At 42.5% G+C, this 12258-nt stretch overlaps 1 long non-coding RNA gene across 1 annotated transcript; it reads left to right on the forward strand.

Moving 5' to 3' along the window:
* The first annotated feature begins 766 nt into the window (after positions 1–766).
* LOC128440664 (uncharacterized) lies at positions 767–6786 on the forward strand. The gene is made up of 3 exons (XR_008338556.1): positions 767–850; positions 4911–5035; positions 6601–6786. It is a non-coding gene; the product is annotated as an uncharacterized LOC128440664 (long non-coding RNA).
* Positions 6787–12258: the final 5472 nt, after the last annotated feature.

Raw genomic sequence — 12258 nt, forward strand, 5'->3', positions numbered from 1 at the left:
GCGGAGCAGACGTGCGGAGACACAACGCCTTGTATTTTTATTTGCAATCATTTAAAATAACAACCGCAATGACAGCCATCTGTGTTGATGGAAGGGATCTCAATTTTTAGGAGAATCTGTGCACTTCAACCCCCGGTTTCCTGTTGGGTAAGAGAAACCAAATCACACACAGTGGTTATGAAACATATTCAAACAAAACTGGGCACGTTTAAAGAGCTTGTGTGGAACGGCTTGACCTGAAAGCCTGCACCCAAATATTTCTATCTTTTTTCCAAGTATTTTTCCTCTGTCACCTCGCTGTTTGGCAACATTTTCCGGATGTTGCCCAATGCCCTCTTCCCTGTGAACGCAGGTGAGGTGCGATGTACTGGAACGTACCGTAGCTTGCTGTTTGTACACAAAGTACTCAGATGAGTTTCCGATCAGCGTCACGAGGTGCCCGAGGCAGAGAGCAAGCAAGAGGGAGCGAACGCTGGCTGGCAAAATGGCCTCATGTTGTTACATTCATCACAATACATTTGTCAGACACAAACAGGTGTGCAGATCCCCTGCAGCTGATAGATAGCTGTGGAATTTTTAAATTATTATTTTTCTAAATAAGTGACGTTTTTTCCCCACCTTGTTTTCCAGCACAGACGTCTGACAAACCACAGATATCATCAAAGTTATCACTGCTTTGTGTGTGCGTTTGTGTGTTTGTGTTTGTGTGAGTGTGTGAGTGTGTGTGTGTGTGTGTGTGTGTGTGTGTGTGCTATCTGGTATAATCTGATGGCAAGAGAAGCAGGGATTTCACAAATGCCAACATTACCTTCAACCTGCAGGAGAAAACCTCAGCCCTTCTTTTCCCCTGGTAAAAAATCCATTTGCCATTACAATGATTTAACTGGGTGGGTTTGCCTTATAGTGCTGTTAATATAGCTCATTTGAATTCATCATTATCTTCATCCATCATAGCATCAACTTTAGTCAAAGGATGAGACTCACGTGCACATTTACACCTAAAATGTTATTTTACACATTTCTAAGATGCTTCTGTTTCTTAATGCTGGAATGTGCTTTTGTGGCTTATTATTTTCTTCCCAAGAGCTTAAACTTTACATCGGTGTTTGTTTGTAGATGTGAATATTTCCTGTTTACATATTGTGTCTTGTGCATGCACTATAGGTAAAGATGTACGGGACGGCAGCTCCCCAAGTCTGTTAAACTTATTCTGATACCTCGTCCTCTCTTGGAAAGGAGAGTGATATATATAAATCTAGACGCACTTGGGATTCAAATCTTCTCCCTCAGGACAATGCTGAGAGACAATGGACGGAGGTCTGGGGTCGTGGTGGCAGCTGATCATGGACTATGACAACAACAAGCTTGCTTTGATATAAAATCCTATATTGAGACGGTCCTGACTCTAAACCAGTAATCAGGGTGATAGGGTTATGTTGTTCAAGCAAGTAAATAAGTCGGAAGTGTTTTACATGGCTTCTAAGATTCTAATTATTTCCTATGCAGTGTTTTTTTTTATACAGTACACAAAATCATTTTAATGTCATCATTATAAATGACTACTTACTGTTGTTTTAGATGATCAATGTTTTTTGTTAAGTAGGGGAGAGGAGCAGAGGAACAAACCTCAGCCCACTGATCAAACTCAGTGCTGCTGTGGTTCATGTTTTTAAACACTAGATGACAGTAATACATCTCAGAGCAGGAGTGGAAACACCGAGACGCAGCAAACAGGAAAGAGGGGAAGAAAGTAGTTCAGGGAGAAAGAGGGAATAGAGAAGGGGCTGATAGGACAGAGACGAAGAAGGTATGAATAGGAAACAGGAGGAAGATGAGAATGAGGAGAAGAACAGAAAGAGCCAACAGAGCTGGGGGAAATGAAAAACAGAAAGTGAAAATAAAAAGGGTCGTGAGAGAGATGGATAAAGAGACAAGGAGGCTGAGAGGAGAAAAGCCCATCAGAGATAGAAAGAAGTGGGTATGAGACAACTATCTGTCTTGGATGGAAGAGGAAGGGGATAAGGAACTTGGGGGAAAAGGACTTATGGAAAAGATAAGTGGAAGATTGGGATGTAAATGGCGAAAAGCGGATCTGTATTGTGAGTGATGGAACAGATATGGAATTAGAAAACGTTTCGTTAATATTTTAAACCGCTGTGGGTGTTCGGCTGTCATCAAAGAAACAAATTAACTTCAATTCTCCGCTGTCTGTTTTATCTGATCTCTTACTCTCTTCCTCGCCCATATCTGTCTCTCTACCCCTCTCTCACAACACATTCTTTAGGAATTCACATGCTTACTTCTAAAAGTCAAAGTGGTCCGGGGATCTTATTAGGTTCCAGATACTGGGCGCTTTTGCTTTGGAGGTTTTCCAGGAATGCCTGAGAAGAAGGAGAGCCCAGAACTCGCTGGAGGGAATGAATATCCTATTATGGTGGTTCGATTCCTGGCACCTCCAGTCTGCATTCCAAAATGTCCTTGGGCAAGATGCTGAACCCCTGACGACACAAGCGTGTATATGGTGGTGCTGCATATATAAGCATTTTACAAGTCAAATCCTGACAATATGCAGGGATTCTGTATGTGAGAACACACATTTTCAAGTCTTTCTCAGGAGTTTTTCCTGCCAATCACACAAAAACACTCGATAATGTCTGAGTGAGCCCATGTGAGATCACAGCAGAATAGTCTACAGAAGCCTCCCAGCGAGCGAGTGGGTGGATTGATCACGTTTATACCATGTGACAGACGCAGAATGGATGAAATATCTCACAATGAAAAGACGCAGACGAATATGTAAACCTGATGTGTTGATGCGCTGCAAACAAAATCACGTGGCCTCCGCAGAAGAATAAATATGTTTCTTCATGCCTCTGCCTCTGCACCACCCCTCACCTGAATTCTGCAGATTTGTTGCTTTTGTGAATGCGTCTGAGCAGAGAACCTCCCGCTGCGTTGTGCATGTGGGAATTGAAAAACTTTCGAGATAATCCGGACCCATTTCTCCAGAGATCCTCTGCAGGACATGTCTGAAAACAGCTTCAAAACGACAATGAGATTTGAGCTGTGGAGATTGTGAACGCATCTGATCGGAGAATCTCCTGCTGTCATCCTCATGTGTGAAAGGCAAAGCCCCGACTCTATCGTTCTAACATTCTCTGGAGCTGAAAACGGCTTATGAATGTGTGTGTGAATGGATGAATGCGACTTGCACTGTGAAAAGCTTTGCGTTGTCGATAAGACATAAATACAATCTATTCAATATTCACCATTTGGCTGGAGGAAGCCTCTGCACCAGGAGACGCTGGAAATCATCACTGGGGAGAGGGACGTCTGATATACCCTGCTTAGCTGCTACAGCGATGGATGGATGGAGTTTAAAAAGTTGCTCTTAAATGTAAGTTAGAGTTTTATAGGTGTCAAGAGGGGGAAAGTGCAGGTCTTTACAGCACGTTGTAAAGTATAAAACCTCTGCAGGACTTTACCAACCAATAATTCCACACTGTAACATCCTTCCGAAGCTCCGAGCTGGCAACAACTGAGGCCGACACTTGGACACTTTGACAGTGCTTCAACTCGTCTCACATATAATGCGCTGCCCAAGGTTTAGTGCAGCTGAAGTTTGCCCCCAGTAAGGCTGCCCGAACGGACGACTACCAGAGGATGTGCAGTATTCAATGGAATCAGACAAATGTGTGTTGTATGAACAGTCTAGTTGCAAAATGCACTGTTAAACTTTATTATAAAGGGGGGTGGAGCTGCTCAACATTTCTGACAAATACCTTTTTCCTTCGGTGCTGATAACATTTGAATAGCGGCAGACAGCTTTATCCCCTGAATCCATTGAAAGGATGGTTTGACATTTTGGGAAAGACGTGTTCCCACTCTCTTGCTGTGTTTTAGATGAGGAGATTAACAGAGCTCCTGTGTGTGTCCTTTCAGAACGAAGATACGACCAGCAGCAGCTTGGCTGAGCTTTATACAAAAACAGGAGGGAGCAGCCACCTTCTGTTTTTGTCAGAGAGAAAGAAAAATCCAACCCCCAGCTTCTGAAACTCAAACATTGACATATTGTATCAATAGACTGTATACAGATGGACAACGTGACTGCTCCCTATAAGTGAAGCCATAGTGACTTGATCGCCACCTGGTGGCTGGCCGCAGTATAGGTCATTACCCAACCTCTGCTGTGTCAGATGGGACCCAACAGAAAGTCAAAATACAATGCAAATACATTTTTTTCAAAGAGACTATTATTTGTTCATGCTCAAGTTGGGTTTTCATCATTTATTTTATGTTAGCAAAAATAGGGTGATAGGTCATGATTGATAGCTGATACTGATCCACTATCAGTTGACAGCATGTATGGGTGGGTCCATCCCCTGATAACTGATGTGCTGACTCTGGCTACAAACGTGCCAAATGGCAGGGTTGGTATCCAGGATGTGTTGGCTTCATTTCTGGATGATGGAAGGAAGTGGAGATGTGTTCCATGCATCTTCATATTACGTCTGTGGTTGTATCATATTTGTTCAATATGTACAACATGTGAGTTTTTCAACCTCGAGTTTTTTTTGTTATGTTTCTTTGTATTCTTTGCCTTTACTCTTTACTATTATGATGTGCAAACTTGCAGTTAAGAGACATTCATGAAAATTCTCAACTGGACACTTACTACAAGTTATGCAAAAAAATTGTATCCGTGAACTTTACAGATTCTACATAGATTATAGCCTGTGTGCTTTTTGGGAAATGTCCAACTGCCTTGTCAGTCTCTCTGTGTATAAGTACATGTTGGGAAAGAAGTGGAAGGGGAGGAGGGAAGGGGGCACACAATGCTGTCAGGGTTACAAAGGTGGAATCACCTATCACATCTGTTTTGTAAGAGTAATGTTGATTTGCCTCTGTAGACACCTTCAAATGAAATCCCAGCATCCTGAAGTCAACTGGCCTCAGGTCTGCTGTCAGCGCTCATCTGAGCAGCTTTGAGCTAACGCTGCACTGAAGCTTCGTTTAAGCTCCAGCATCGCATCAGGTAATTTTAAACTCCGCTGATCATTAATCTCTATACAGCAGAGGGCTGAGGGGGTGATTGACTCTGATGATAGTCATCTGACAGTCTGGCTCTCCATCAAACTGTGAAAGAGTGTGCACCGGTGTGAATGAGTTCATGAGGCAAGCACTTGGCTTAAATGATGTCAGATGCTAGAAATAGCTGAATAGCACACAGACACATGCAGTATACAAACATACCTACATATCAGTACATAGTTAACTGTAATTCAGGTGTATTGTATGCACAAACATACATGCATGCATGTGCACACACAATTACAACTTAAAAGTTGTTATAGTTGAATAAAATATGTATTAATTATGAATCTCACTGTGTATGTGATGCTGCTAATGACTTAATAAAATGAAAAAGAAGTGTTGTAATTATTCCCCTTCCACATCTCCTGATATGAGACTGAGTATGAAAGATCCCTGTTTTATCTTCAATAATTTACAAAGCTTCCACCAAAAATGGTCAAATCAGAACAATGCGTGCATAATTTATCTCCTCTGTCTCTGTGAAATACTCCGAGTCAGAACAACTATCACAAACCCAAGTTAAACATTAAAACTTCGGCCTCAACAAATCCTACTTACAAGGGAGACTCCAGCTAAATCCTGAACAATGTGACTTTTGCTTAGCAACAAAGGCATTGGCCACTGCAGCCGCGAGTGATGATTACAGGAAGCTCATGCATTAAATTATGTTTTGGACCAAAGGGTCAGGAGAACTGGAAGCAGCGTAACCCTGTAAACGAACAGCACAGAGAAGTACGGCTGTCCATCGCTCTGGCAACAAACATTGAATTATCATTTCAGCACAAACCAGCAATCCTGTTCCTCCTCCTGATGAGCGAGTGCACCACTGAAGATCGGCACTATGTTCATATTGACAGAAAGGAGTGAGCTTCTCCTTACAGTCAGCTGAAGCCTGTTCTCACACGGGATCGTACCTGCTCAACCCAGGCTGCAAGACCGAGTGTTCAGGGCTGTGATTGGCAATGAAAGCGGCACCTTTCTCCCTATTACAAGTCTGTGTGCAGTGTCCCCTATTTGCATAATCTTGCTTTGACTTTCAAATACTCAAACTTTATATGCTTGAAAGCTGCTTTCCTTCTGCACAGAGTTAGAGACTGTGGTCAGTATATTTCAAGTCAGTTACAATACATCTAGGAAATCATTAACATTACTGACTTTTCACCCTGTTAGTTTACTTTAAACCAAACTTACTGCAAAAATGATCCGAGAGTGTGCATAATGTGGTACGAAATCTAAATTAAAAGACAACATGATTGAAGAAAATGTTCCAGCATTTACTTTTATTTTGAGGCAGGGTTTATGACCTATACTGCAGCCAGCCACCAGGGGGCGATCAACATCACTTTTGGGGAGCTTTCTTGTTGTCTACCTTTATTTACAGCCTATATTTTAGAGGAAATGGGTTTTCTGAGTCATAGTCAGAGCATATCCGTGCAACACGTCACCTAAATGCATTCACTCCTTCTACACTATCACATTAATGTAGGTTCTCTTTTCACCTCACAGGTAAAAACAGCAGCTTCCTCCTGAGATGGACCTTTGAAGCAGATTCTCTCCCTGCACCTATTTTTCAGCAGGAAATGATCAGGATGCTGTGGAGAGTGCTGCTTTTAAGAATAATTAAATTGGCCACAACTGAGACCAGTTTCCATCATGACTGATAATGTGTTCCTCCTAATCCCATCCTGTTTCATTCAGCTGTGCTGTGTGCTGCTGCCGGCAACATCACCAAAAGTCAGTCGAGGACAGGGAGCTGTGTGTGTTAGGCTCTGTTGAAGAGTGGCTGTTTGTTCATTTATCTTTTTTCTTGTCGTGGATAGTAGCATGTAAAGCTGTTGTGTATAAACTTTCCCACCCCAGTTTTTGTGTCTGTGTGGGTTTGTGTGTGATGATTCTCGGGAATGATGAATTAGGTGGCAGCATGCTGATGCTAGGGACACACATGCCTTGCACACTGTCACCACCTACACACGGCTACATTATGAGCCACATAAATCTTAAATTACATGCTTAAAAAGTATTCCTTAAAAGTTTTATAAATGTAGAAATATGTAAATGTATGCAGCCACTTTCAAAGCCAACAATTATGGAAATGGGTCATCAAATAAATTCTAAAGAAAGGAAATAAGAAATAAAGTTTAAAGAATTAAGTTACACGTTTTTTCCCCTCGTGACAGCAGTGATTTATCCAATTCTGTGACTTTCAACCTGTCTGACGGCTTCCATCTTTTTCCATTTCAATCATTCTGAGGCACTGGCAGAGCCATTATGCCTATCAAGTCATCTCTCTCACACACACACACACACACACACACACACACACACACACACACACATTCCCGAGGCTTACCCTTGCCCCAACCCTAATACTTCCTCATCTTAAAACTGGTATTGGTCCGAACACACACACACACACACACACACACACACGCAGACACATAAGTTTGACGAATGCCGTTATACCGAAATTAAATAAGCATTTTCAAATATTGTTCAACATGACCCCACAAAATGTATTTACAATGTGCAATATCCACAAGTAACAGTTATCAGAGGAAGAAGTAAATAGATAAAGAAATAAAGGTGAAAACTTGTGTTAGCTTCATGATGTAAAATCTAAGCGTTGAACTCTCCTGATATTTCTCACAAGCAGCTTCATACCCTGCATAACCTTTTCAGAAAGTTTTGATCAAAGTGCTGTCAGAAGATCAGGGAGGTGTATTTTTTGTTTTTCTTACTTGACAGCGGTATTTGCAGGCAGTTATGTGTGTGTGTGTGTGTCTGTGTGTTTTTACCCAGTAGATGCCACTAACCATATTGTGTCAGGGCCGTGGTGTGCTGCTGCCCCTCATGGAGCCCAACTGGAAAACAAAAGGCTCACACCTCCGGGCTGAGCATTCACAGTTCAAAAGTAAGTGTCTTTTTCAAAAGTAGGTGGAGTTGGTATGAAAATAAAAAGAAGAATACACAGTGTTATGTCCTAGCTAGCGGTGACAGATACATATACTGTATGAGCTCCTCATCTTCACCAAGTGCCAAGTAGCAGCAGTGAACAATTTGAAAGTTGATAAAAAACCATCAGAGAATGTGCATGACCAATCCAGAGGCAACATGAATTCTGTTAAACTTTATCCAGGGAGAAGGAGTTTCTATGTGACAAAAGTTGCTTCCCTCTCTGCAGATAACATTTTATAAAGGCAAACACCTTTTATTCCCAAATCCATTGAAAGTATGGTTTGGCATTTTGGTGTAAGACATGCACTCACTCTCTTGCTGTGTTTTAGATGAGGAGATTAGCAACACAAAGCTACAGTAGAAAATGGCCGTCCACAGCTTTAGCAACTGTCAAACACAATAAAGTCAGGGGAATGTTACAGTGAAGGAGACAATACAGTGGGTGGTTGGGACAGGAGGGAGATGGGGTTCCCCTTTGCATGATGATAACGCCATTTTGGGTCCTTGTATTAAAAAACATAAGGAGCTGGCCACAGGAAAAGAAACATACATCCACAACAATAGCTCTAAGTGAAAACATACTTTTTATTCCCATATTTTGCTGAAGGGATGGTTACATCAGTCAGATACCTACCGTCCACCATTTTGGCCAAATGGAAATACCTCATCAACAGTACTTTGGTCGTAATTATTTCACAAATGGGGCAGATTCCCATCAGCCCAAGCTTTACTCTGTGTTTAGTGCTAATTAAAAAAAGATTTATATGCAAATTAGCTAAAGTAAAATGGTGAGCAAACCTGCTGAGGTTAGCATTTAGCTCAAAGCCCAGCTGTGCCTGTATAAAGCCTAATTGAACTACAGGCATGGCTAAAGGCGTGTAAAGACCCCCCCCCAAGTGGGTTTTATATGGTTCAAGTCGACTTTATCCTGCTTCGTATGCAGAACTACAGGGATCGTGTCTCGTGCGTCTGTGTGTTGGAATAATGACTGCAACCTGCAACTCAGAAACTTTTCCTGAACACATCATGTGTGTAAATAAAACATGTAACTGAAAAGTTTTTGGAAGCACGTTTTAAATAATTTCAAAATAGTACACTCAAATGTCTTTTCTGATAGAAAAAGGAAGGATTTTTTCAACAGTTGTGGATCCCTTAGAGTAAACGACCTCCCAGCCTCTGTCTCAAATCTCATCCTGGGTACCGAGATCAGCCGGTTAGAAGCTCCAAGTGTGCGACCAGGTGGTCTACAAGGTAATATCATTTTGAAATCAATTCTAAAAACCACATGCAACCAGTGCATTGAGGCGAGAATGGATTTGATGTGGATATATTTTCGAGTTATCTTGTAAGAGTACTGCCTGCCGTGTTTTGAAGAAGTGGCAGGCTGTTGATTCTATTCTGGGTTAGCCCGGTGAATAATGAGTTGCAGTAATCTGGTTGACTGGAGACAAAAGCATGAATGATCTGATCTGACTTGATTTGACTAATAGCAGATTGGCTGATATAGCTGAAATGTAATTGTAATTCAGAATCAAGAATAACAGACAGATTTCTGGTCTCATGGTTACACGGCTGACCCCGAAGCGTAAATGCCAGATATACAGTGTCCCTGTGCCTCAGGTCCAAACACCAGGACGGTGAACCAGAGAGACATTAAGACAGAACCAGCAGCTGCTGAGCATCATGTGTAAAATATGTATATTTAAATTGAAAGCTTTTCTACTTCAGCCATTTGGATCTTTCTGCAACAATGTGGCAGCACAAGCCACACACGAATTCTCTATTTTTATGTTTATCCCTTTCAACATGGTACACTAACCTTTGCCAAGATTTGTTTGCCAAGTACAGTGATTCCCTTGCTGTGCTAAAGGAGGCTGAAATAAATAATTAACAGATCTCCCAGTGTTTGCATTGCTTTTCAATCTATTTAAATGCTCGCCTGTAAGTCAGTGGTTGTTCTGTATGCTTGTTCCTAACCTTGCGTGTGGGTGTTTAGCACTATAAGAGGCCGGGTGGAAAAAAACAGAGGAAAAAGAATATCTGCAGAATGTGCTGTACACGAGTAATCTGCTTTGACGACAGTGCTGGTGTGGGTTTTTAATAGAAACTGAAACAAATGTATCCGTGCGGCAGGACAGACGCCACGTTAAGGGACAGAGGGATTGAGAGAGGTGAAGAAAAGAGAGGAAATCCAAGTGTGAATGAAAGAGAAAGAAAAAGTGTAAGGGAGGGAGAGATGATTTCATGAAATCACAGGGGATAGACAACAGAGCGGAAAAAGGACAAGGAAGGAAGGTACATGTGTTTGTGTGGGAGCATCTCAAGCAACACATATATGTGTGTTTATGTAATGCTGGATATGTCCCCTCGCACATTTCTCCTGTACATCGTTGCGTCTGCATTATGTGGATATAAAGTATACGTGCGTGTGAGTTTGTGTGGGTGTGTGCGATGTTTTGTCTTTTGTCTATCCTCAGCAGCACTGAACGTTCCCTCCCTGCTTCAAGGACGGCGTCAGAAGGAGAAGAAGAAGAAAGTAGACACGTGAAAATGAAAGAGAGGAAGCCAGCAGACAGACTTCAGAACTCCTTTCATTGCTTTCCCTCTCACTTCTCACATTCCGGAGAGGAACATACTGTAGGGAGCGTGAAGCAATTTAAGATTTTGCCATTGTGTTTTCTGCTCAACTTTTTTTCTCTGACTGTAAAAGGCCTAGGTATATCTTTCAGTTATTGCATCTGAACTTCTCCTGCAGTATTTTCCTCTCCTCCCCTTTTTCATCTCCCCGTTCTTCAGGTCGTATTTATCTTTCTTCTTCCTCCTCCTTCAGTAATATCATGCCCCACCCACATCGCGGTCACAACCAGTCGTCCATCTTAAATATCCTCGACGTGGCAGGACCCGCTGCAGAGATGAAGGTGAGGGAGCGGCCTGCCCTCTGATTGGACTCTGCTCAGTGATTGGATTGTCTTCGTCCAGTGACATTCATCTGTAAAGACAGGGCCATCATTTACACTTGTAGTTTCAGTGTCACAGAGACTCTGAGGTTGAGCTCAGCCAGTCTGAGGAATGGTGATATTTGAACTCAAGACTAAAACAAGTACACCCCTCCCTTAATTTGTTCCTCCAAGGCACCTCACCGGCTCCAGCTCCGCGGGGACCACAACCCTAAAAAAAATTGGGCCCATATCCATCTTTACTTCTGACTGCCCCCTGCACTCCATTTTTCATCCCTCCCTTTTATAACTCTCCTCATTCTCCTCGTCTCTTTATTTCCTCTGTCATCTCCTTCCCATCTACATCCTGTGTCTCTCCTCTCGTATCCAACTCAGGAGTCTCTCTTTATTTTCCTGCTTCTTCTTTCCTTCTTGGCCCTATTAACAGCTTCAGGCAGTTCATTCTTCCCCTGACCTTGGACACGCTGAACAGTCCGCTGACACACTACACTACCCTCCCTCTTGACTCCGTCTAAATGAGGCTTCAACCTTTCACAGCACAATTATTTTTCCTCCTTCCTCAATTTCAACGTTTCATTTAGGGAATTATTTAGGAATTACATGAAACACAGGCAAATGCAAGCTCTTTAATAACTTGCCCAGCTGGACACTGACACCATGTCTGCAGTGATTACTATCTCTCTACATCAGACGCCTCTCCCGCTTTCATTTTATTCTTCTTGACCGCTCTCCAGAATCTTCTTTCCAGTAACACATGTGCATTCAGGAATCTCGATCGAGCCAGTCCCCACGTTGTCCTCCTCCTTTTCTGCATTTCCACGCCACTAAGCAAATTCACATCCCCGTCCTGCGCACACACTCCCTCGCTGAATTATTTATGTCTACATCAATAAATCCAAAGACACATACAATTAAGTTGCATCAACTCCATTATTTATGGCCCACGTTGGAAGGATTTCACCTGTCATCCCCGATTTGCCCATGAAAAGCCTCCTCTGCTGTACCACATGTCACATGGCCCTGCATGAACAAAGACGCACTGCAACAAAGACAGAGCTCTCCCTGCAGCCTGGCTGATGAGGCCCCGTGCTGCCCGGGAGCATGTGTGTCTGCTGCAGGGATGGGAATGAACGCAGCCACGCCCTAACACATTACAAAGAAGGTGGCATTTCAAACGTTAGTTGCATCTTGATTTGAACGGCAATATACGTTTATAGTGTTCCTCAATTTATCACATGAAGGCAGCACAATG

The sequence above is a fragment of the Pleuronectes platessa genome, chromosome 5 (genome assembly GCF_947347685.1).
Source record: "Pleuronectes platessa chromosome 5, fPlePla1.1, whole genome shotgun sequence".
NCBI classification, from domain to species: domain Eukaryota; kingdom Metazoa; phylum Chordata; class Actinopteri; order Pleuronectiformes; family Pleuronectidae; genus Pleuronectes; species Pleuronectes platessa.